At 42.3% G+C, this 21024-nt stretch overlaps 1 long non-coding RNA gene across 2 annotated transcripts in view; it reads left to right on the top strand.

Moving 5' to 3' along the window:
- Positions 1 to 20703, top strand: part of LOC140905322 (uncharacterized) — a 33988-nt gene extending 13285 nt beyond the window's left edge. Inside the window, exons 3-5 of one of the 2 annotated variants that reach the window (XR_012156824.1) lie at positions 4452 to 4621; positions 16120 to 16268; positions 17603 to 20703. This is a non-coding gene — a long non-coding RNA (uncharacterized LOC140905322). Of the gene's footprint in view, positions 1 to 4451; positions 4622 to 7140; positions 9317 to 16119; positions 16269 to 17602 lie in introns of those variants that run through there. The other variant, XR_012156825.1, reaches the window with a different exon arrangement.
- The last annotated feature ends 321 nt before the right edge of the window (positions 20704 to 21024 follow it).

Raw genomic sequence — 21024 nt, 5'->3', positions numbered from 1 at the left:
TCTGGGAAGGAGTTTGGTGTGGGAGGGGATTCTGACATGGAGCAGGGGATTGGGGCACGAAAGGGGGGTGTGGGCTCTTGGAGGGAGTTTGGGTGCGGGAGGGGTTCCGACCTGGGGCAGGGGGTTCAGGGCTCCAGCTGGGCAGCACTTACCTGAGGCAGCTCCCGCAGCGGGGCTGTTCTGGCTCCGTTTTGCTCCCAGAAGCGGCCGCCATGTCCAGCCCCTAGGCAGAGTTACAGCCAGGCAGCTCTGCGCAGTGCCAGGGCAGGCAGGAGCTGCACGGAACCAGAGAGTGTGCCTTAGCCCCGCTGTTTTGCCAACCAGACTTAACGGCCTGGTCAGCAATGCTGGTCGGAGCCACCAGGGTCCCTTTTTGACTAGGTGTGCTGGTTGAAAACCAGATGCCTGGCAATCCTAACATACACCTACAGTAGAAGGTATATATGCACAGACATGCAAAGGAGAACTCTTTCTGTGTGACAGCCCATTATACAGTTGATCAGGCATTATGGTCATGTAGGCCTTAATATTTTGTTCACCTTAAAGATTTACACATTGGTTTCTCAACCTACCACCTGAATATATCAGCTTCTTTAATACAAATAACTTGTTTATCTTCGTTAAAGATCAGTTATATATTTTATATTGCTCTACTTCTACACAAAATAGAAAGCATGATCTGAACTACTTGCAATGTTTTGTGGTCAGATAATGAAGCTTCCTCAAACTGAAGGGGTCTGCTACAGAATGTCTTTACAGAATTTTAGTTTTCTGATAGTTTATTAAATCTTAATTGATACCTTCAGATTTTTGTCTAATAATGTTATACCTTATGATACTATACCAAACAGTGTAGCATGTTCTGCTATAGCTGTATTACAAATCTATAAGTGTACAGAATAGAAGAAAAATGTAAAAGGGGAAGTTTCTTCACAACTTAGCAAGAGTCTGTGGTTAAGCCTACCTAGTTAGAGTTACACAACCTACTTCTCCTCTGTGTAAAACACAGAAGCAACATCTGTTGTTTGGCAGAACTTAAGGCAAGTTACGCCAAGATTCTGGCCTATATGTGAATGTCTAATATGATTATTCAACTTCATATTTTCTGTATCACACTACAATGCTCTTCAGGAAACAATCATGACACAAGCCCAGGAGAAGAAGTTGCTGGTGGAGAAAGACAGAGTTGAGTCTGCCTCTGAGAATATCACCCAGAAAGTAGTGTGTGAGAGAGGCAAACCAACAGCCACTTCTTCATGACCTACTGTATAAAAGACTAAAAATTTACAGAACTTAGTTGTTGGGACTGAAAAGGGAGCGGATTCCCTGGAGGATTTTCTTTACAATGAAGAACATACTTATACAAATTCTGAAGAGACAAGGTGGGTGAGGTAATGTCTCTCTCACTAACAGAAGTCGGTCCAATAAAAGATACTATCTCACCCACCTTGTCTCTCCAATATCCTAGGACCGACATGTAGAAATACCAAGGGTTGACTGTCCTTAAAAGTAAGATTTACAGCCCCAAAGAGTGAGACTTTCCAGGTGGTGTCTTAGGTCATTGCTTAAGATAGGGACTCTCATCTTTGGTCTATTTTACCTTTTGTCCCTGGACTTTATTGTTGCCACCACCAAGTGTCTAACAAAACATAACCGGGAAAGAGCCAACTTGGAAACATCTTTCCCCCCAAAATCCCCCCAAGCCCTACACCCCCTTTCCTGGGGAAGGCTTGATAAAAATCCTCACCAATTTGCATAGGTGAACACAGACCCAAACTCTTGGATCTTAAGAACAAGGAAAAAGCAATCAGGTTCTTAAAAGAAGAATTTTAATTGAAGAAAAAGTAAAAGAATCACCTCTGTAAAATCAGGATGATAAATACCTTAAGGGTAATCAGATTAAAAACAGAGAATCCCTCTAGGCAAAACCTTAAGTTGCAAAAAGACACAAAAACCGGAATATATATTCCATTCAGCACAACTTATTTTATCAGCAATTTAAACAAAACAGAATCTAACGCATATATAACTAGATTGCTTATTAACCCTTTACAGGAGTTCTGACCTGCGTTCCTGCTCTGGTCCCGGCAAAAGACACACAGACAGACAGAGAGAACCCTTTGTTTCCCCACCCCCTCCAGCTTTGAAAGTATCTTGTCTCCTCATTGGTCATTTTGGTCAGGTGCCAGCGAGGTTATCTTTAGCTTCGTAACCCATTACAAGTGAAAGGGTTTTTCCTCTGGCCAGGAGGGATTTAAAGATGGTTAGCCTTCCCTTTATATTTATGACAACATGCCTCCCTATGTCCCTCTGTGTCTGTTGTAAAAATTGAGTCACCTTTGTTTCTCACAACAAGTGATCAGTTAAATTGTGCCAATCCAGACCAAGGGTAACAGAAATTACACACACACACACACACACACGTAAATAGTATGTGTGATTACTAGTATATAATACGCTGGCATTACATCTACATTCATCCACTGGGGGTTAGCTGATACTTTCATCTTCCCAAAATACAGTTTCCCGGGATGTAACATAGTCCATTGTACAAAACACAAGTAACATTTTCTAGTTCGTCCCACACACGTTCCCAATGATGTATCCCTACTACATGGTTCTGTGGTGACAGGTAGGGACAAGCACACCCATTTTGATGGCTCCACTCCGTACACCCTCAGTATCCAATAATTTCTCCTCTATCCCAGTCCACTGACCCATAACCCAGGGTAGCCAAAAGGATCTCAGGGTCAATTTTGGGAGCAGGCTCACTTTCCATATTTCTGTCTCCACAGACTGTCTGTGAGCAATTTTAACAATACATTTCACCTAATAGCAAATCAGGCTTAACCATGCTGGAAAAATATTGCATCCATTCATATTTGTAGGTGTTGAACAAGGACCTCTTCCGTTTTTTTAAAAGATGCGTTAATACCCTAACATTTCCAGATATTACCCAAAACATTTTGTGTTCAAGTGATGTTAAACTAAGAATTTGCATCTCAGTACATCCTATGGCCAAGGCAGTTTTATTCCCTAATTTTATTTGTTGTTTATACAGCAGCCAGGTGGTGGTGTTTAACCATCACCACATATTCCATATTGCTTTTAGGTTTTCCAGACCAATTTGTACCAAGTCCACGGTAATATCTACCTGCTTGTGAATGAGACTATCTTGCAGTTGTGATAAGGAACTTAACTTATTCTTAATTACCTCCAGGTCTACAGTATTCCTAATCCCTGCTCCAAAACCAATCCCTCCTAATATGGAGTGTGCTACCTGAGGATGTTTCCCTGTTAGCAGACTGGCATTCCTTGACCTCCACCCTTCTGCAACATTGGTTTCTGTAAATACAGTTAACATGCTTATTAATCCTTTTCTGCCTAATGCAGTAGGGTTTTTTTGGTATCACAATACACAACAATGCTAGCAACAAGACAAAACACAATACACAATTTTTGTCAAGACAGTAGATTCATGTATTCTGGGTTGCTCTTCAGCTGGTATCAGCTTTTCCAGATTTTCTGAAAGACAAAAGAAACATGTTTCTACCCCTTTTGGAGTGGCAGATTATTGCTTAAAATATCCCTTTCTTTTACAAATACCATTGCTGATTACAGGCAAAAAAAGAGGAATTACCCACATACTTTCCTGTGTTTTTGTTCTATAGGCAGGCCAGGTTTCAATGTGTTCTACCTTTTAAGGGTAGAGGGTGAATTATCCCACTGTTCAGCTTTAAGTTTATTCACAGCTAATAGCTGAGAAGCATCATTACCATAAGACCTTAAAGGTTTTTTTCCAAAAATCATATACAAAAGTATCTTGTTTTATACCATGCCTTTTATTTAGGCAATTTGTTTTTGAGGCCAATGTGTTCAACATCCTCTTGAAATCTTTGCATAGGCTTTTTAATTTAATGATCTCATTGCAGTTTTGGTGCATTAAAAGGTAAGGGTGTCATACATATAAGCAGACCCCTTTTGTACCTGTCTTCAGATTTCAGCCCTGCATACACACAAAAAAGCATGCATATATTATATATATGTTTTTTTTTACTTAGGTGTTACCTCAAGGGGAATAAGGTAACACTTCAAAGGGAAAACTCTAGAAATGGTAGAGGAAGGGGAAATAGAAACGGAAAGCCCCTTTTCTCAGAAGAGCAGACTCGACTCTCTTCCGTGTCTGTCACCAGTTAGATTAGCTGACAATAGGTGTGTCCCTCCCTCCCTGTGTGGTGCAGTGAAAACTAAGAGAAGACAAAGTAACATGGTCCAACAAAGGTAAGTCTATTAAGGGTAAAGGTACAGAAACTGGGTAAAATAGGGGGAGAAACAAACAATGAATCAGTGACTGGTTTAGGAGCTTGAAGCTCAGACCCACAAAACTTCTCTTGGTTTTTGAGAATACAACAGATAACCCCAATACAGAAACCTTTCCCTACTATTTCTAGGTGCAGTGGACACAATATACGGATGCGAGGCCCAGGACCTTCTACTCTCTGGCTGATTGGGAGCCTTCGAGGAGGACCACTGGGGAGTCCCGACAACTGATGGGCTTTGTTGCAGGTGGGGAGACCCTCAGGGATGCTGATCACCAGGAAAACAGCAAGACCCTTCACAGGTAAGGTGGATTTGCTGTGGTGGGGATGTCAATGTTAGGCCTCTCCTTCCTCGTCTCGCTATGGGATGGATGGTGTTTTTCTCACTGGCTCTGGAGCGTTGGGAAGACCTGACCATACACGCGCTGCTGCTGGAATGGAAAGCACTGCGAAGGTGCTGAGCAAGATCTTATATAGTGTGACGGGGCAAGGCCAGATGACTATGGAAAAGTAGTGGGAGATAGATATATTAGCTCCAGGCTAAACAAATCCCTGGTACCAGGATAAGTGGAATGGCAGTTGCTCCAGGTCAATTAAGACACCTAGGGCCAATTAAGAACTTTCCAAGAAGGCAGGGAGAATGCTAGGTTGATTGGGACACCTGAAGCCAATCAGGGGCTGGCTGAAACTAGTTAAAAGCCTCGCAGTTAGTCAGATGGGTGTGCATGTCAGGAGCTGTGGGAGGAAGTTGTGCTGGTGGAGAGGCTGAGTAGTACACACCATATCAGGCACAAGGAAGGAGGCCCTGAGGTAAGGGTGAAGTGGATCTTGAGGAAATGAGGGCTGCTGTGGGGGAAGTAGCCCAGAGAATTGTACGTCATGTTTCTAAAAGGTCAGCTACCATAGCTGATACTATTAGGGTCCCTGGGCTGGAGCCTGGAGTAGAGGGTGGGCCCGGGCTCCCTCACCCACCTTTGCCTCTTGATTAATCACTGAGCCTGGGAGACAACAGAAACTGTGCAAGGAAAGATAACCTCACCTCCCTCACTGGTTTATGATGAAAATGGATCAGTAGACTGTGACCCTTGTCTCTAGAGAGAGAAGGGTTATGTGGAGGGTCACAGTGAGCCTCTGAGGCTAGCGAAATCTGCCAGGAAATGCGGGACCCACGGAGGCAAGGACAGAGCTTTGTCACAATAGTCTCTATGGCAGGAAAAGTTCTGAGGGAATGGAATGGTGGGGGCTGGCTCTAGTGGGAAAAGCTGATTCTGTCCAGTTTGAGCCAAGGGAATCCCGTGTCTTAACTGTAAACAAGTCAGCTTACAAAGATGGAGTCTGAGGGTCACAGTTCATATACTCCATGCTGGATTTCATTAAAACAGTGATTCACATAACATTTCCTCATAAATACACTTGAGACAGCTAATTGAACGCATTAAACAGTACCCACATTCCTTACTTATTTATACCTAATGTAACCCTTCTGCCCGTCAGAGTTAGCAGCAACAAGGGCCGGGTTCAATATCTAGGGGATCCGTTCCAATAACACAATGCAAACCGGCTCGAGCCCCCACCCAGTGACCTGGGACAAATATATACCACCCCCGCTGGGCGCCTCCAAGAGGCAATACTTCCCCTCTCACAAGCACATAGTCTGAGTGTAGCAAAAGCCTTTTAATAACAGAGAGAAACAATGTGGCATTATGTTGGGGAAACACCACCAACAGGATTCATAACACAACCCATGAGCAAAAAACCCACCCCAAGCAAATTGGGGCATGTCCCTTTCCCTTTGGTTCTTGAGTCCAGCAACCCCAAATCACCCAACGTGCCAAAAGTCCCATGACCCAAAAGTCTCTGTCCCTGGTCAGGGCAGCCCCAGAGTTCGAAAGTTTATCTGTGGAGCTTTACCTCCCAACCTGGGTGGAGATGGGACAAGGGTAAGAGGCACCTTACATGATCTGAAGCTGACCGCTCCATAGGCCTTCGCTCCACTCCGCCAGCCACCCCATGAACCCCTTCGCTCAGCTCCGCTCTGCAGCCCACCAGCAGCTCCCGCCGTCCCACGAACTGCTCCACCAGCCTGTCCACAAGGCACTCCAGCCATCCCGCAAACTGCTCCACATTATATCTTCAGGCTCCTCCACTACTTAACACAACGCTCAGTGATTTCAGCTCTTAGTCAGTTCAGCTCTTTGGTGAATTCAGCTTGTAGTAGGGGAGCCTCAATGCTGGTGCACTGTTAGCCCAAAGTGAGCTCAGCAGCCTGTAACTAGACTTCTAATGAAATCAAAATTAGCTCTGATATTCCATAGTGGAGAGAGGAGGAAGTGCAATTAGCATGTAAGGCCCTCACCAAGGAGCCTATGCCATCAAGTATTAATACCTGTCCCCAGCCTCTCTCAAGTCACAGAGTTTTGGAACCCATGACCCTTGCCTAGCGAGTGCTCCTTAGTTGATGGTGAGTCCCTCCATCATAACAAAAGGCCAAGTACAGTTCCAAGCACAGTTCCCATAATCAGGGTAATAATTTATTCTTCCTGCCCCAATAACAGAGACACTGGGGATCCCACAGCAGCCAAAGTGACCATTTGGGCAGCTATGGCCTCATTCTAGGCGGGGTGGGTGTGCCTATGCAAATGAGATCGGCCCCTGAAGTTTTTTCACAACTTGCCACACCTCACCACCAGATGTCAGGGTGGAGCTCATCCTGACACTGCTTACACTAACATAGGGTTAACTTGTTCCTCTCTTGTTCTTAGGTTTGACTCCTTTTTCCACCTTCCTCTGGAGGGTCATAATTTGAGCTTTTTGGTTTCAGGTTGGTTTGTTGTAGCTCCTGAGGCCCCAGTCATGTAGACATGACGCTGTACAAATACAGAACAAAAAGATACCCTCTACCCTGAAAAACTTACAGTCTAAGTACAAGCCAAGAGAGAAATAAAACAGACAAGAGAAGCACAAGGCAACAATGACACCTGTGCGTGCATAGTATCAAAGCCTTCTTTTTAGAGTTATTATGGCATGGAAGATAGCACCTCAAATATGAAATCCTAGAAGGAACTGATGTGGAGCACCTGAGAAACAACTGATGGTACTATATTTTCTTGTAGAAAGTGTCCTCTGGGATCTCATTTAACCTCCTTATAGTGCTCCCAAAGATCCACATCACTGTAACCCTCCCTCTGGCCAAGGAAAGTTGGACAGTTTATGCAGCCTATTGTGTTCCAGTAATAGTAACTTAATGAAAATGACTCTTTACAACATGAGAATTGGAACATTTCAGTGACAGAGCACCCACTATCCTTATAGTCTGTTACCCTGCCTCTTGCAGTTATCCATAACTGATACTTAAGACAATAGTGAAAATAGTCCATTTTTCACCCAGTATTTGAAAAGAAGAATGAAATAAGAATTGGTTTTCAAGTAACACTGCTGGTAGATTCTTCATCTAGCTAACATAGCAGCAATGATAGTCTTTAAGATAAAATATGCCTTCTTGCAAAAAATCTGGTTTGCCGCAATTATTTCTACTGGGGAATGCCACTGGATGATTACATAGACTGTAATGGAGGTAATTTCCTTTCTATCCCATCAAGTGCTCCATCACTTTTATATTATGGGACATGGCTCACAGGCTCATCAAGTTAACAATTGTCATATGCATTATTTTACATATCTCCCTCACACTAATCTTAATCTTTAAATTTTCATTGTACCAATCTGGAAATTTTCAATTTTACCTATGCCTCTTTTTGAAGTGAGGCTGATCAGACGAGGGAGGAGTATAAAAATATTACTTGAGCATTCAGGGGTGTAATCAGGAAGGCCAAGGCACAATTGGAGTTGCAGCTAGCAAGGGATGTGAAGGGTAATAAGAAGGGTTTCTACAGGTATGTTAGCTGTTGGATCATATTAAAGAAGTTCTGTATTAAAATCACAAATGAGTTTGATTCCCCAGAGTTTAAATTCCAGGGTATTACTAATTAAGAGGTCTCTTGGGTTTTGGTACTGTTTCTCTCCCTCTATGTGTGAAACTTGCAAGCTGCTAGCTGTGTTAGTACATTCTAAGACAGAGTCTGTTCTCAAAGCAATTCACACAGAGAGAGACTCAAAGCAATACTCGAACAACAGAAACAGCACCCAGAGACTCCCCGCCCTTTTGTTGTATTAACAATTGTGATTAAAATAGAGATAGAGGATGTATGTGGATGGATGCTTGGTGTAGATAATAACTGAATGATCAGGGAGGTGCCAGCCTAAGAATCCAGTGTCCATCGGCTGAAGAAGGAGTCAAGTGGAAATAACCAGAGGACCCCCCGGAGGGCAGACTGGAATCCACCCAACAGCCTCAAGAATGGGAGAACCAAAGAACAAGATAACATCTTGGAGCCGTCAGGAATGTGCTATCTGCTGATTGATTCAGCAACAGCATGATGAAGCAATTCCCATAGACTGGCATAGGAAGAAATTCCTATAAAAATAGACTCTAAAAAGTGAGAACTTTGGGGTCTGATTCTGCAAACCAACTTCCAGGAGCATCAGATGAGCATCTGACAAGGCCCTGCTCCCTCCTCATGTCCAGGCCACCTGGCCAGTGGCTTGGCATGAGCAACTCTAAGGCTGGTAACTATGATAACAACCTTGCAGAACCTGTGTGTGTGGGTGTGTATGTGTGTGTGTGTGTTTGTATGAATGAATGTGTGAATAAATATGAGATTGAATGGAATGTTATAGCTATAACTAACTGCTTACTATGATTCTTTCTGTATTCACAATAAATGTGGTATTTTGCCTTTTTCCCTTTAATAAGATCCTACTGGTTTTTATTTTATTGGTACAACATAGCAACAAGAAGATGGTCAGGGAATGTGTGAGACCCTAACTGAATGGGGGAGACAGAGGAAGGCAGGGGAAAAATCCAAAGGGAAGGCACGTGGACCCACATGCGCTTGCACACTCAGTCTTATGCTGGCTGTTGTAACAGTCCCAGCTGATGGCATGGCAAGCAGCTGAGTCCAGGAGTGGCGGCAGATGGTAGGTAGGAGTGGTGGAGGGGGCAACAGTGGTGGTGGGGGTTGGGGAGAAAGATGGCCCTCAGGTGGTATCAGGAACAGCAGGGTCAGGGTCCCTCACTCCCCCTCTCGGGAGCAACCCCTAGAGGGCAGCAGCAAGCAAGCAAGGAGGGCAACTGGCCAGCAAGGGAGCAGAAGCAGGGGACCTGGACCAGAGGGAAACTGAAGCAAGCCCAGCAGCAGCACCTAGCTGGCATCCTGCTCACAACAGCAGCTCCACACCCATACAAGGTGGCAGATAAGCCAGCCCTGCAGCAGTTGGGGGAAATATGCAACACAGCAGAGCCAGGGAGCAGTGGGAGAGGGGAGATATAGAAGCTGTTGCCGGCACAGAGTGCCCGAGGCAAGCAATAGCAGGGTTCGTTGCCCGGTATGCGTTGCCCAATAATCACAACGGGGTGGAGAAGCAGAAAAGTTTATTTGAAGCTTCAAGTGGTACAGGGAGACATTAATCTCAAATCCTGCACACAGAGCAGGAAGTTACACAGACTTTTATACATTTTTTTTTCAGCATATTTATTCAATAGCAAGCTGCCCTAAGTATCCATATAGCCAGCCAATCCGGTATACCAGCTACCTTTTTCTTTGTACCATCTGTTAAACCACATAGAGTTGCTTTGTTTAGCATTGTTTTGCCATATCTGCCCTGGCTGGCCTTGCAACATATTGTTGCAGATCCTCAGCATAACTGCTGCGAGTTCTTCCAGGCGGGGGGGGGGGGGGTCACTGTCAGAAGATCTTTCTGCATATCAAAAAGCCTCACCATCAGTGGATTCATTTTTTCTAAGCCCAAGTCAATAGAGCCATCAACAGAAGGAGAAAAGGCTTCGATCTTCAGTTGCCTCACACTATGATCTTGGAAATAAGGAGCAGTGGCACCATTCAGCAGACAGGTTGACTTGGTTCTTGCAGATACATGATCCTGTTGCGCAGTCTGGAGATATCTTTAAACAGGGGGCTCAGGTGGTTTGCACTCGCAAGAGGAATATAGTGCTGTGCTACAGAGTTGTAACTTTCACTTTTGCACGTGTCACCGGGAGGGGGGTGCGTTTGGTCATATTTTGTACATAAACAAGGTGTAATAAATAAAACCAAAAAGTGACTTATCAAAGTTGAATATAAAAATTAAGACAATTAAAAGACATTCAAACAGTATAACCAGATTTTCACAAGTATTAATGTTAACAATGATACAAATAGTGAGTGGATTTTCTTTATGTGATAGAAGGATTGCAAATTTGTGTCTGTGTAACTTTGTATATGTAATATACTGTATTTTAATAATCCTGTTTCCTTGGATAAAGGCATCAGCTAAATTAAATATTTAACCCTCATCAGGATACATTGAAAACTGTACAGAAAATCTTGGGCCCAATAAAAACATTCATAAAAAAAATCAAAGCTTTCTGAAAAAACATTACAAACAGAGTACTAGCTATAAGTAACTATACGAACCCCCCACGCCCCAAAAAAGGCAAACAAATTACTGCTGGGGAACCCAAGTGCCCTGAATAGGGTTAATAATAATAAAGTTGAATATGTTTAATTGATTACTGTTAATTATTTTTCAGTGAGGGGATTCACTCTAGGTACAAAAGGAATTCATAGCTACTCTGCCATTTGTGTGGAGTATTTCACATTTCAGAGGGAGAGTTACAGCTTTTTCCTCCTTGATGGCCACAGAAAGGCTCCTGGCAACACAGCATATATTTAAAAGAAGTTTTGCCTGCTACTGGGATAATGAAGGGCCACGAATTTTTCCACCATGGTTTAAATTTTGAACTGTATTTTGCAGAACCTGCAAACTTTCAATCAAGTCCTACTGTTTTTTTTGGGCAAACTCATATGTTTGACAGTCAAGTATTCACACACACAAACCCCATGTAGCCACCGCGTGCGTGTGTGTAGAATGTGGGCCTGAAATCTGGTTACCACAGTACACAAGCTTGGAAAGCAGCTTTCCAAACTCCGAGCCCTGTGCCCCAAGCCCTGGATGTATTGTTGTCTCTTGCAGTGCCTGAGTAAAGATATTTTAAATCTTTATATATATTTTTATTCAAAATGAGTGAGATAAGCTTAGGAATGCATGTGAGAGACTGACACCCAGTGGGTGACACTTGACATGTCTGCATTCCTGGAATACTGGACAGCCAGGAACATAGTGGGGGTAGGCCCACTGGAGTGAACCCCTCCCACCATCATGTGCCTGTGAGGTCCAACTGCACAGGGAGCACCATTTTGAAGATATGCTGCTCCACCCCTCCAATCTGTGGCAGCTGCTTTGTTTACCTATTGATGGAGCAGCCTTTAGCTATTTATCATCAGTATAAAAACTGAAAAGGTTTGAATGAAGTTGATTTCATTGACCCCAAAGCTTCATGCTCTCATGGGAGAGATCTGATATTTTAAAAAAAGCTTACATTCCCAGGCACAAGTATTCTGGTCTCTAAGCATCTGCTGCAATGCTTTTCTCATAAGCCAACATATACCTTACTTTCTTACGCTTATTGTAACTGTGTGACACCCACTTCTCATTAGGGCCTCCTTTTGGTTAGGTGTGTCTGAACTGCTCACAGTTTACGGTGATCCCTTCTGGCAGATCCTCTGGTGGTTTCTAGTGATTCACCCCTCCAGCCGAGTCACTCATGCTCTGTTCAGAGCACAATTCAAACAGACTCATTCCAGGGTATTAGTCTACCAGCTGGGGCTCTTAACAGTTCAGATCCCCTTTTGGGGGTTTATCACTATCCAATTGTAGGTTACTTCCCTAGTGGCCTATTGGGGGGAGGAGACAGGTCTATCCACTACTCTGGATCACAGTTCAGGGACCCTAAGAATATCAGCCACACACCACCATGTCCCTTTAACTAAACTGCTTTCAGTTCCCTGGGCTACTTCCCCACAGCCCCAGCCCTCACTCAGTTCTTCACCCTTACCTCAGGGCCATTCTATGTTCAGGCCAAGCAGCCAGCAGGAGTTCTTTTGTGCTCCCCCAGTCCCTGCCTGCACTGAGCTGAGCTGAGCTGCAATGCCCTTTAGCTTGCAAGGAGCACTATCTGCACTCTTATAGCTCCAGCAAAGAACTAACTTTTGTCTGCACTGCAGCTCTTTTATACTAGCCTGGAACCCTCTGATTGGCTAGCACCTTGCAGCCTCCCCCCTGACTGGCTGCTTTCCTGCACAGTCTCTCTCTAGGCTGCTTGTTCCAGCCTAAGGGGGGGATCCACAGGACCTGGAAGCCAAGTGATTTCGGAGGACAACTAATAAAATAACAGGAACAGGAGCGTGGGCAACAGGTCAAACAAAGGGAGCCTGATGGGGACACCGAGCAGAGAACCCCAGACAGCACCCACTGCTCCTCAAAGGTGTCAAAGGAGTCAGTGGACACCGCCCAGAGGAACTCTGCTTGGATGCGTGAATGGACAGAGGATCAGAAATAGGCCCCACAGTCACAGGAGTCTCCATCGGCTAGACCGCTTGGAAGATTAAGCGTCTTTCTGGGGACACAGGTGTGACAGGAGCCTGAGGCCTCCAGCACGGGGCCTCGGGGCCTAGTCCACGCTGTCACACTTACTCAGACTATGCAGGCAGGATTGAATAAACCTTGGTTTCTTATGTGCACAGCTGTGACAGTATGTCATCCAGCTAATAATCAAACTGGATGAATGACCATCATGGGCTTCTCAAGCCACTTCAGCACATTCATGCATGCGAGATAAGTGTTGGCAGGGAATCAAGTGATACATGTGACAAGTTCATGATGCTGCTGAACAATAAACATCTTTGGGCCATTGCTAGCTAAAGACAGACATATATGCATTGGTGTGGCATTAACTTATGAATAGCCTGCACAGGTATAATTTTGTGAAATCTGGCAGATGTTTTTGTAAGCCATTTTGACCCACCCATAATAAATGTCAAATATGACCTATTTGCAACTATACATCCATACCTTTCATGTGGACCCTTCAGAATAATTGGTGTAGGCTCTGATACATGAATTACCTGTTGTTCAGACAACGGGGCATTAACTTTCTGATTCTATAGTAGTATTCCGTATTGTCTTTGTGTAAGGTGCTGCTTCCAAAGTAGACATTTTTCTGGGTTTCATATTTAGCAAGTGAGGTGCTAGATATTTTGCAGCTAATGTTTTTGTGAAGGCAGCTCGGGGGGGGGGGGGGGGTTGGGCAGGTGGGATGCTTTCATTTGTTTAAGACACGTTACAGAGCCTGTTTTAAAAAGGGATTATCAAAAGGTGTTTTGGCTAAAAGCTTTCTGCATAGCCTCCTGTGTATGCTGTGAAAATCAACTGTTATGAGAATGATACTTCATGGAATGATCATAGTCTTTGCATGTCTTTGCCTTAAATTTGAGTGACACCTAGTGGTTGATATGTATTCATTCAGTAATACTAAAGCAATGAGTGCCTATGTCAGTTCTTTATATGATCAGTCCTATGCTGAGGCAATTTAATCTTAGGACACGGCCACACTAGAGAGTTTACAGTGGCGCAGATGCACTGATGTAGCTGCGCTGCTGTAAGCTCTCTAATGTAGCTGCTCTAAGCGGACAATTTAGTTACATCCTTGAGCGACATAAGTTATGCTGACATAAGCTATAGTGTAGGCATAGCCGTAGTAACTCATAAGGAGAGTTCTGTATTAGAAGTAGGGCTGTCAATTAATCATGGTTAACTCACGTGATTAACTCAAAAAATTAATTGTGATTAATCGCTGTTTTAATCACACTGTTAAACAATAGAATACTAATTGAAATTTGTTAAATTTTTTGGATTTTTTCTACATTTTTAAATACAGCGGACCCTTGCTAGAGCGCACATCGCTAGAGCGCAGATTCGCATATAGCGCGGTTGTGGCGATGGAGCCCAAATTTAAATATTTAAATTGGGATCCATGGCAACGCGGCCCCCTCTATAACGCGGTCCCCGCATTAACGTGGATCCCGAACCCCATGTTCTAGCGAGGATCCGGTGTATTTTGATTTAAATTACAACACAGAATACAAAGTTGTATGGTGCTCACTTCATATTATTATTTTTATTACAAATATTTGTACTGTAAAAATGATAAAATAAATCATACTTTTCAATTCACCTCATACAAGTACTGTAGTGCAATCTCTTTATCATGAAAGTGCAACTTACAAATGTAGATTTTTTTGGTTACATAATTGCACTCAAAAACAAAACAATGTCAAACTTTAGCGGTTACAAGTCCACTCAGTCCTACTTCTTATTCAGCCAATCGCTAAGACAAAACAAGTTTGTTTACATTTAAGGGAGATAATGCTGCCCACTTCTTATTTACAATGTCACCTTAAAATAAAACAGGCGTTCGCATGGCATTTTTGTAGCCAGCATTGCAAGGTATTTATGTGCCAGATATGCTAAACATTCGTTTGCCCCTTCATGCTTCAACCACCATTACAGAAGACATGCTTCCATGCTGCTGATGCTCGTGAAAAAAATAATGCGTTAATTAAATTTGTGACTGAACTCGTTGGGGGAGAATTATATGACTCCTGCTCTGTTTTACCCACATTCTGCCATATATTTCATGTTATAGCAGCCTCAGATGATGACCCCACACATGTTGTTTGTTTTAAGAACATTTTCACTTCAGATTTGACAAAACGCAAAGAAGGTTCTAATGTTAGATTTCTAAAGATAGCTACAGCACTTAACCCAAGATTTAAGAATCTGAAGTGCCCTCCAAAATCTGAGAGGGATGAGGTGTGGAGCATGCTTTCAGAAGTCTTAAAAGAGCAAAACTCCAATGTGGGAACTACAGAACCTGAACCACCAAAAAAAAAAAATCAATCTTCTGCTGGTGGCATCTGACTCAGATGATGAAAATGAATATGCATCACTCTGCACTGCTTTGGATCGTTATTGAGCAGAACCCATCATCAACATGGATATATGTCCCCTGGAAGGGTGGTTGAAGCATGAAGGGATGTATGAATCTTTAGAGCATCTGGCACGTAAATACCTTGTGATGACGGCTACAACTGTGTCATGCAAACACCTGTTGTCACTTTCAGGTAACATTGTAAACAAGAAACGGGCAGCATTATCTCCTGCAAATGTAAACAAACTTGTTTGTCTGAGCGATTAGCTGAACAAGCAATAGGACTCAGTGGACATGCAGGCTCTAAAATTTTACATTGTTTAATTTTTGAGTGCAGTTATATTTTTGTACATAATGCTACATTTGTAAGTTCAACTTTCATGATAAAGAGATTGCACTACATTATTTGTATTAGGTGAATTGAAAAATACTATTTCTTTTTTTTTAACTGTGCAAATATTTGTAATAAAAATAATAATATAAAGTGAGCACTGTACACTTTGTATTCTGTGTGGTAATTGAAATCAATATATTTGAAAATGCAGAAAACATCCAAAAATATTTAAATAAATGGTATTCTATTATTCTTTAACAGTGCAATTAATCGCAATTAATTTTTTTAATCGCTTGACAGCCCTAGTAAGAATACACTTTTAAATGGCTAAAACCTAACTTAACAAGCTATAGTGTTTGTTGATGGTCCTTACCAATCTTCCATTCCCCCTTGGCTGAAGGACCCATCTTTCTCAGCTTCCAAGAGCTCTGGCCCTTTGTGTCTGTCCAGTGATGGATGCTGAGATAGTTTCTCCTTTCTCCTTATATCTTCCCAAACTTACTGTTTTGTCCCAAATTTAGGATGACCTCCTGCTGTTCTTCCCTTTCTGTGGACTTCCCATTGCCCTGCTGATTTGTATGTAAATGGAGCTTCTGCTGTTTTTGGTCACACCTTGCTTAATTTCATTGGAGACAGGAAGACAGCTGCCTTCCATTCTGTCTAAGAAAAGGTCTGTTTCTCCCTGTGATTGGTCACAGGCTTTAAAGTATAATATTATTAAGTATCCATATTTTCTCATATATGTTAAGACATACATTTCACAATATTAATCACCAGTGGATCGTTAGCTTTCAGAAAAGACCTTATCTGATACACTTTTATAATACAGTAATATTGTATACAGTCAGTTGATTCAATTACTTATCATTTGAGGTTCAGCGGCCTTGCCTTTATAGCCCAGATAAAGTTTGTCTCCCCTGCTGAGGTATAGATGCAATGCTGTCTTCTCCCCCACTTGGTGGCTTTGTTTATCATATATGTAAATAGGCCTTCATTGTCTCTGCCTGATGAACAGGCTGGACAGACAGACAAATACACACTCCTTTGTCCAGGGCAGACTGGGCTTATGGATTGCTTGTCAAACACATTTTAAGAAAGTAATTCTAGCACATATTCGTAACTCTGTGTACAGACCCTATGCATACATTGGGCATGAATGTTAATGATCAGTGAGTTATTAGTTTTTCAATGATATCTTACATGCCACCTTTTAGATACAGATTATGACAACAGTGAGTTAGATGTTATGAGTATGTCAGGCCTAACAGGAGTTGCTGACAAAAAGTAGTGAACCACAAATGGGCCTCTGTGTCATAGCTTCCCAGGGAAGTTGTGGAATCCCTGTACTTGGAGGTTTTTTAAGAACAGTTTAGACAAACACCTGTGAGGGATGGTCTAGGTGTACTTGGTCCTGCCTCAGTCTAGGAGTCTGGATTAGATGACTTCTCGAGGTCCCTTCCAGTCCTACATTTCTATGATTCCATGTTTTTCATTTGTACTTTTAGTTATTTTCCTAATGACAGGTTTATTCTTATTGCCTGTATAACCAAATCAACATGTTTTAATGGTTATTTACAACCAAATCAACATGTTTTTAGGGTTATTTACAACCAAATATAGAATTTACACTAGTTTGATACTTCTTACTAGTCACAAGGATAAACCATAAACATTTATTATATCACTTAATATACATTTATTCTGCTTAATTTCTACATTTATTCTGCTTAATTCCATTTTGTTGGAAAATGATGACTTTAGGAAACTAATTATGTAATAATACTCATGATTTATGTCAATCTGCATTTGGATGAAACTTGGCATTCAGTTAAAGCAGCATTTAATTTCTTTTATTAAATAAAATGGCCCTAACTGTGTTGGATAAATAAGAAAAAATCAAAAGTAGTATTAATTGTATTAACAAAGCAGTTCAATTCATTGATTTGTTTTTGGGCATCATATCCTTCAAATATTAAACACCTCCCACCTTGCTTTTATTCACAGAATGGAAGATAATGAGCTTTCAAACTTTTTCAACTCCTAACTGGGCTCTCAACTTTAAACGAACTAGTCCAAATGAAGAAAATATTCTCTCTGCATCTGCAGAGAGGTGATTGCCATCAAAAGTTGGTTTAACACTTCAATAAATTCTTGTTCCAATTGCTTAGCCACCATCTTTCACCAATTTATTGGCTTGACTTCCTTTAAACATCAGCAAGAACCATGTACAGCTTGAATAGTTTGCTTTCAGCCCTGAAATTGATTATGGTTGGCGTGATTGATTGGCTGATTACTGGATGCTGTAATGGACTTGCATCCCCTTTTTCTACTGGCCTCTTGTGCTGTCATGACATTGATTCTTCCTCTTAATCCCGCCTCTCTGGGGCTACCAATAAATTCAAGACTGGCTTCGTGTGGGAGAACACCCCTTTATTCAGCAAATAATCTACCAAGCAAGAAATGAAATCTTATCAATAAAGGGAAAGGTAACTACCTTTCTGTATCCAGAACTGTAAAATCCTTCCTGGCCAGAGGAAAAACCCTTTCACCTGTAAAGGGTTAAGAAGCTAGGATAACCTCGCTGGTACCTGACCAAAATGACCAATGAGGAGACTAGTTACTTTCAAAGCTGGAGGGAGGGGGGCAAAAAAAAGGGGGTCTGTCTGTCTGTGTGTGTGTGATGCTTTTGCTGGGACCAGGTCAGGAATGCTTTTCAGAACTTCTGTTAGATTAGTAAGTAATCTAGCTAGAAATGTTAGATTTCCTTTTGTTTAAATGGCTGGTAAATAAGGTGTGCTGAATGGAATGTATATTCCTGTTTTTGTGTCTTTTTGTAACTTAAGGTTTTGCCTAGAGGGATTCTCTATGTTTTGAATCTGATTACCCTGTAGGGTATTTACCATCCTGAGTTTACAGAGGCGATTCTTTTACTTTTTCTTTAATTAAAATTCTTCTTTTAAGATCCTGTTTGCTTTTTCCTTGTTCTTAAGATCCAAGGGTTTGGGTCTGTGTTCACCTATGCAAATTGGTGAGGATTTTTATCAAGCCTTCCCCAGGAAAGGGGGTGTAGGGCTTGGGGGGAAGACGTCTCCAAGTGGGCTCTTTCCTTGTTCTTTGTTTAACACACTTGGTGGTGGCAGCATAGGGTTCAAGGACAAGGCAAAGTTTGTACCTTGAGGAAGTTTTTAACCTAAGTTGGTAAGAATAAGCTTAGGGGGTCTTTCATGCAGGTCTCCACATCTGTACCCTAGAGTTCAGAGTGGGGAAGGAACCTTGACAGGCTTCGTAGGGGAGAACACCCCTTTATTCAACAAATAATCTACCAAGCAAGAAACAAAATCTCATCACCAAGGGTTCTAGTCCCTGCCCCTGGAATTGAGATTCTCCGCTAAACAATCTCTGAATCTTCCTTTAAAGCAAGAAACTCCCAGCTTTCTACTCAGAGCTGGAATACAGCAATCTTTCCGTTATCCTTCCTCAGAGCTGAGACACAGTTCTCACCAGTTCTCTGTTTTTACACAGCTTCCCTCAGTTCTCCTACTGGAGCTGGGCCTAATAGTAAGCTAATTAGGACTCAGTCAGAGACTGTTGAGGGAGAGAAACTGGGAAGGAAGGTCTCCCAGAGGAAGGAGATCACTGTAAATGTATCATAATAAGTTTAAGCCTTAAGTTGCCATAAATTCAAATGTATTTTAAAAGGTTTATCTTTTTGAAAGAAAAACTTATTTATAATTTGAATAAAAAGTCTGATTTAAATAAAAAATACGTTTATTTCTTAAATAATTGATCCCTATCCACCCTGCTGCCATTGGAGACTGTTGGCATGGTATGACGTCTTATGGAGAACTGAGGATGTATTCCCTTAATGCCCCTGAGAAACTACTCTGCAGTGGTTGATGGAAGCAGAGGGTAGACTGTGAACTAACCATTTCTTCTGCTATTTATACAGTTGCCTGCAACTGCCGTTCCATTTTACTGAACCATGTCTCCCTCTCTGCACACTAGCAACTAGCACAACTGTGATCCTCATCAATGCCTCTGGATGTTACTGCAATGGGTCATTGCACACTGTACCCTTGTGCTCTGCAGCCCCATTTGTAGCCACTTATGGAGCAGTGGAAACAAGTACAGATTCATTGTTGGATTTGGGGACCATGAGACCCTCACAGCTTCATTTTTGGTTTAAGTACACAGATATTCCCTTTTAGTTACTCATGTGGGATTTTTTGCAGATGGACATCAGCAATCTATTGTGCATATACGGGGCCAGCTTTAGGAGTGGGAAAGCAGAGTAGTCACCCTGGGCACTCCACACTGCTGTGTTGCACATTCTTTCCCCTACTGCTCTGCTGGTTGGCTGGCCTTTTTTTGTGGTAATGGGCGGAGGCAGGGGGGTTGGCTCAGCCGCACTAGGAGGGGGAGCCTGAAAACCTATTCCACCTTGGCTGGCAAAACACGTAGGCTTGCCCTGTGCATGCAGTAATGTCACCCAGCTAAGGCAGCGGCCATCCTCCATGTCCTTTGAGGGCCTGTATTGCCTTGTATCTGGCCACAAATGAAACTTGCCACTGTAATTTAGGATGGTGTAGTTGTGTCATGTTTGTTGTAAGCAGGATACACATCCAAGCAAGTGTAGGTTTCTGAAGCCAGATCTATAGCGTTAGTCTGTATGCTGCAGCGTAGAGATAAAATGTATTTTCTTGTAAGTGCTGCTCCATGAGAGTGTCTGAGATGCTTACTGGCTACTCTGCTGTGCACCAAGACTCTTCTTTATCACTGCAGAGTGAGGTGTGGCTTAGGGCTATTGCCATTGCTGCTGCTATCTAGTTTGCCCATTGGAACTAATTAGCATGACTGCACTCAGGCCCACCTCCATCCTACCCAGTTTTCCAACTCCACAGATGGAGAATGCCTCACATAATCCCTTTTGGTCTCCTCTATGTGGCACTTACACCTCTTAAAGTCCAAGTAGATTGCACAGGCAAACCAAAATTCATCGCACATGAATTGTTTTTTAGCAAATCAATGTCAGGTAGGGGTTTTATTGCCTAACATTGCTTCCTCTGTAAGGAACCTCTATGTTGTAATGCTAACAAATAAATTGTTCTGAGCACTTGCTGTCTCTCTGTTGTGTGCCATTTGGTGTGTCCCTCACATAGACTGTATTTTTAAGTTTAAGGAAATAAGTTATCAAGTAAGATTCTTTTCCTTGACCTTGGTTATTTCTAAGAAAAGTTGCTTCTTATCCAGTTTGTGTTTTATAATTGGACCCTTTGTAGAGATTTTTAGACCTCCTTCTGTTACTTTTAGGGTTATACTACAGAAGGAAAAAAGTTTATTTTTATACTGAAAATACCCTGCCATTTTCACAAAATTACAGAATAATGAACAGCTTTCATGTCCTCATTAGATATGTCCAGAACTGT

Source organism: Lepidochelys kempii, chromosome 1 (genome assembly GCF_965140285.1).
Source record: "Lepidochelys kempii isolate rLepKem1 chromosome 1, rLepKem1.hap1, whole genome shotgun sequence".
NCBI classification, from domain to species: domain Eukaryota; kingdom Metazoa; phylum Chordata; order Testudines; family Cheloniidae; genus Lepidochelys; species Lepidochelys kempii.
This window is presented reverse-complemented; position numbering and strand designations above follow the sequence as displayed.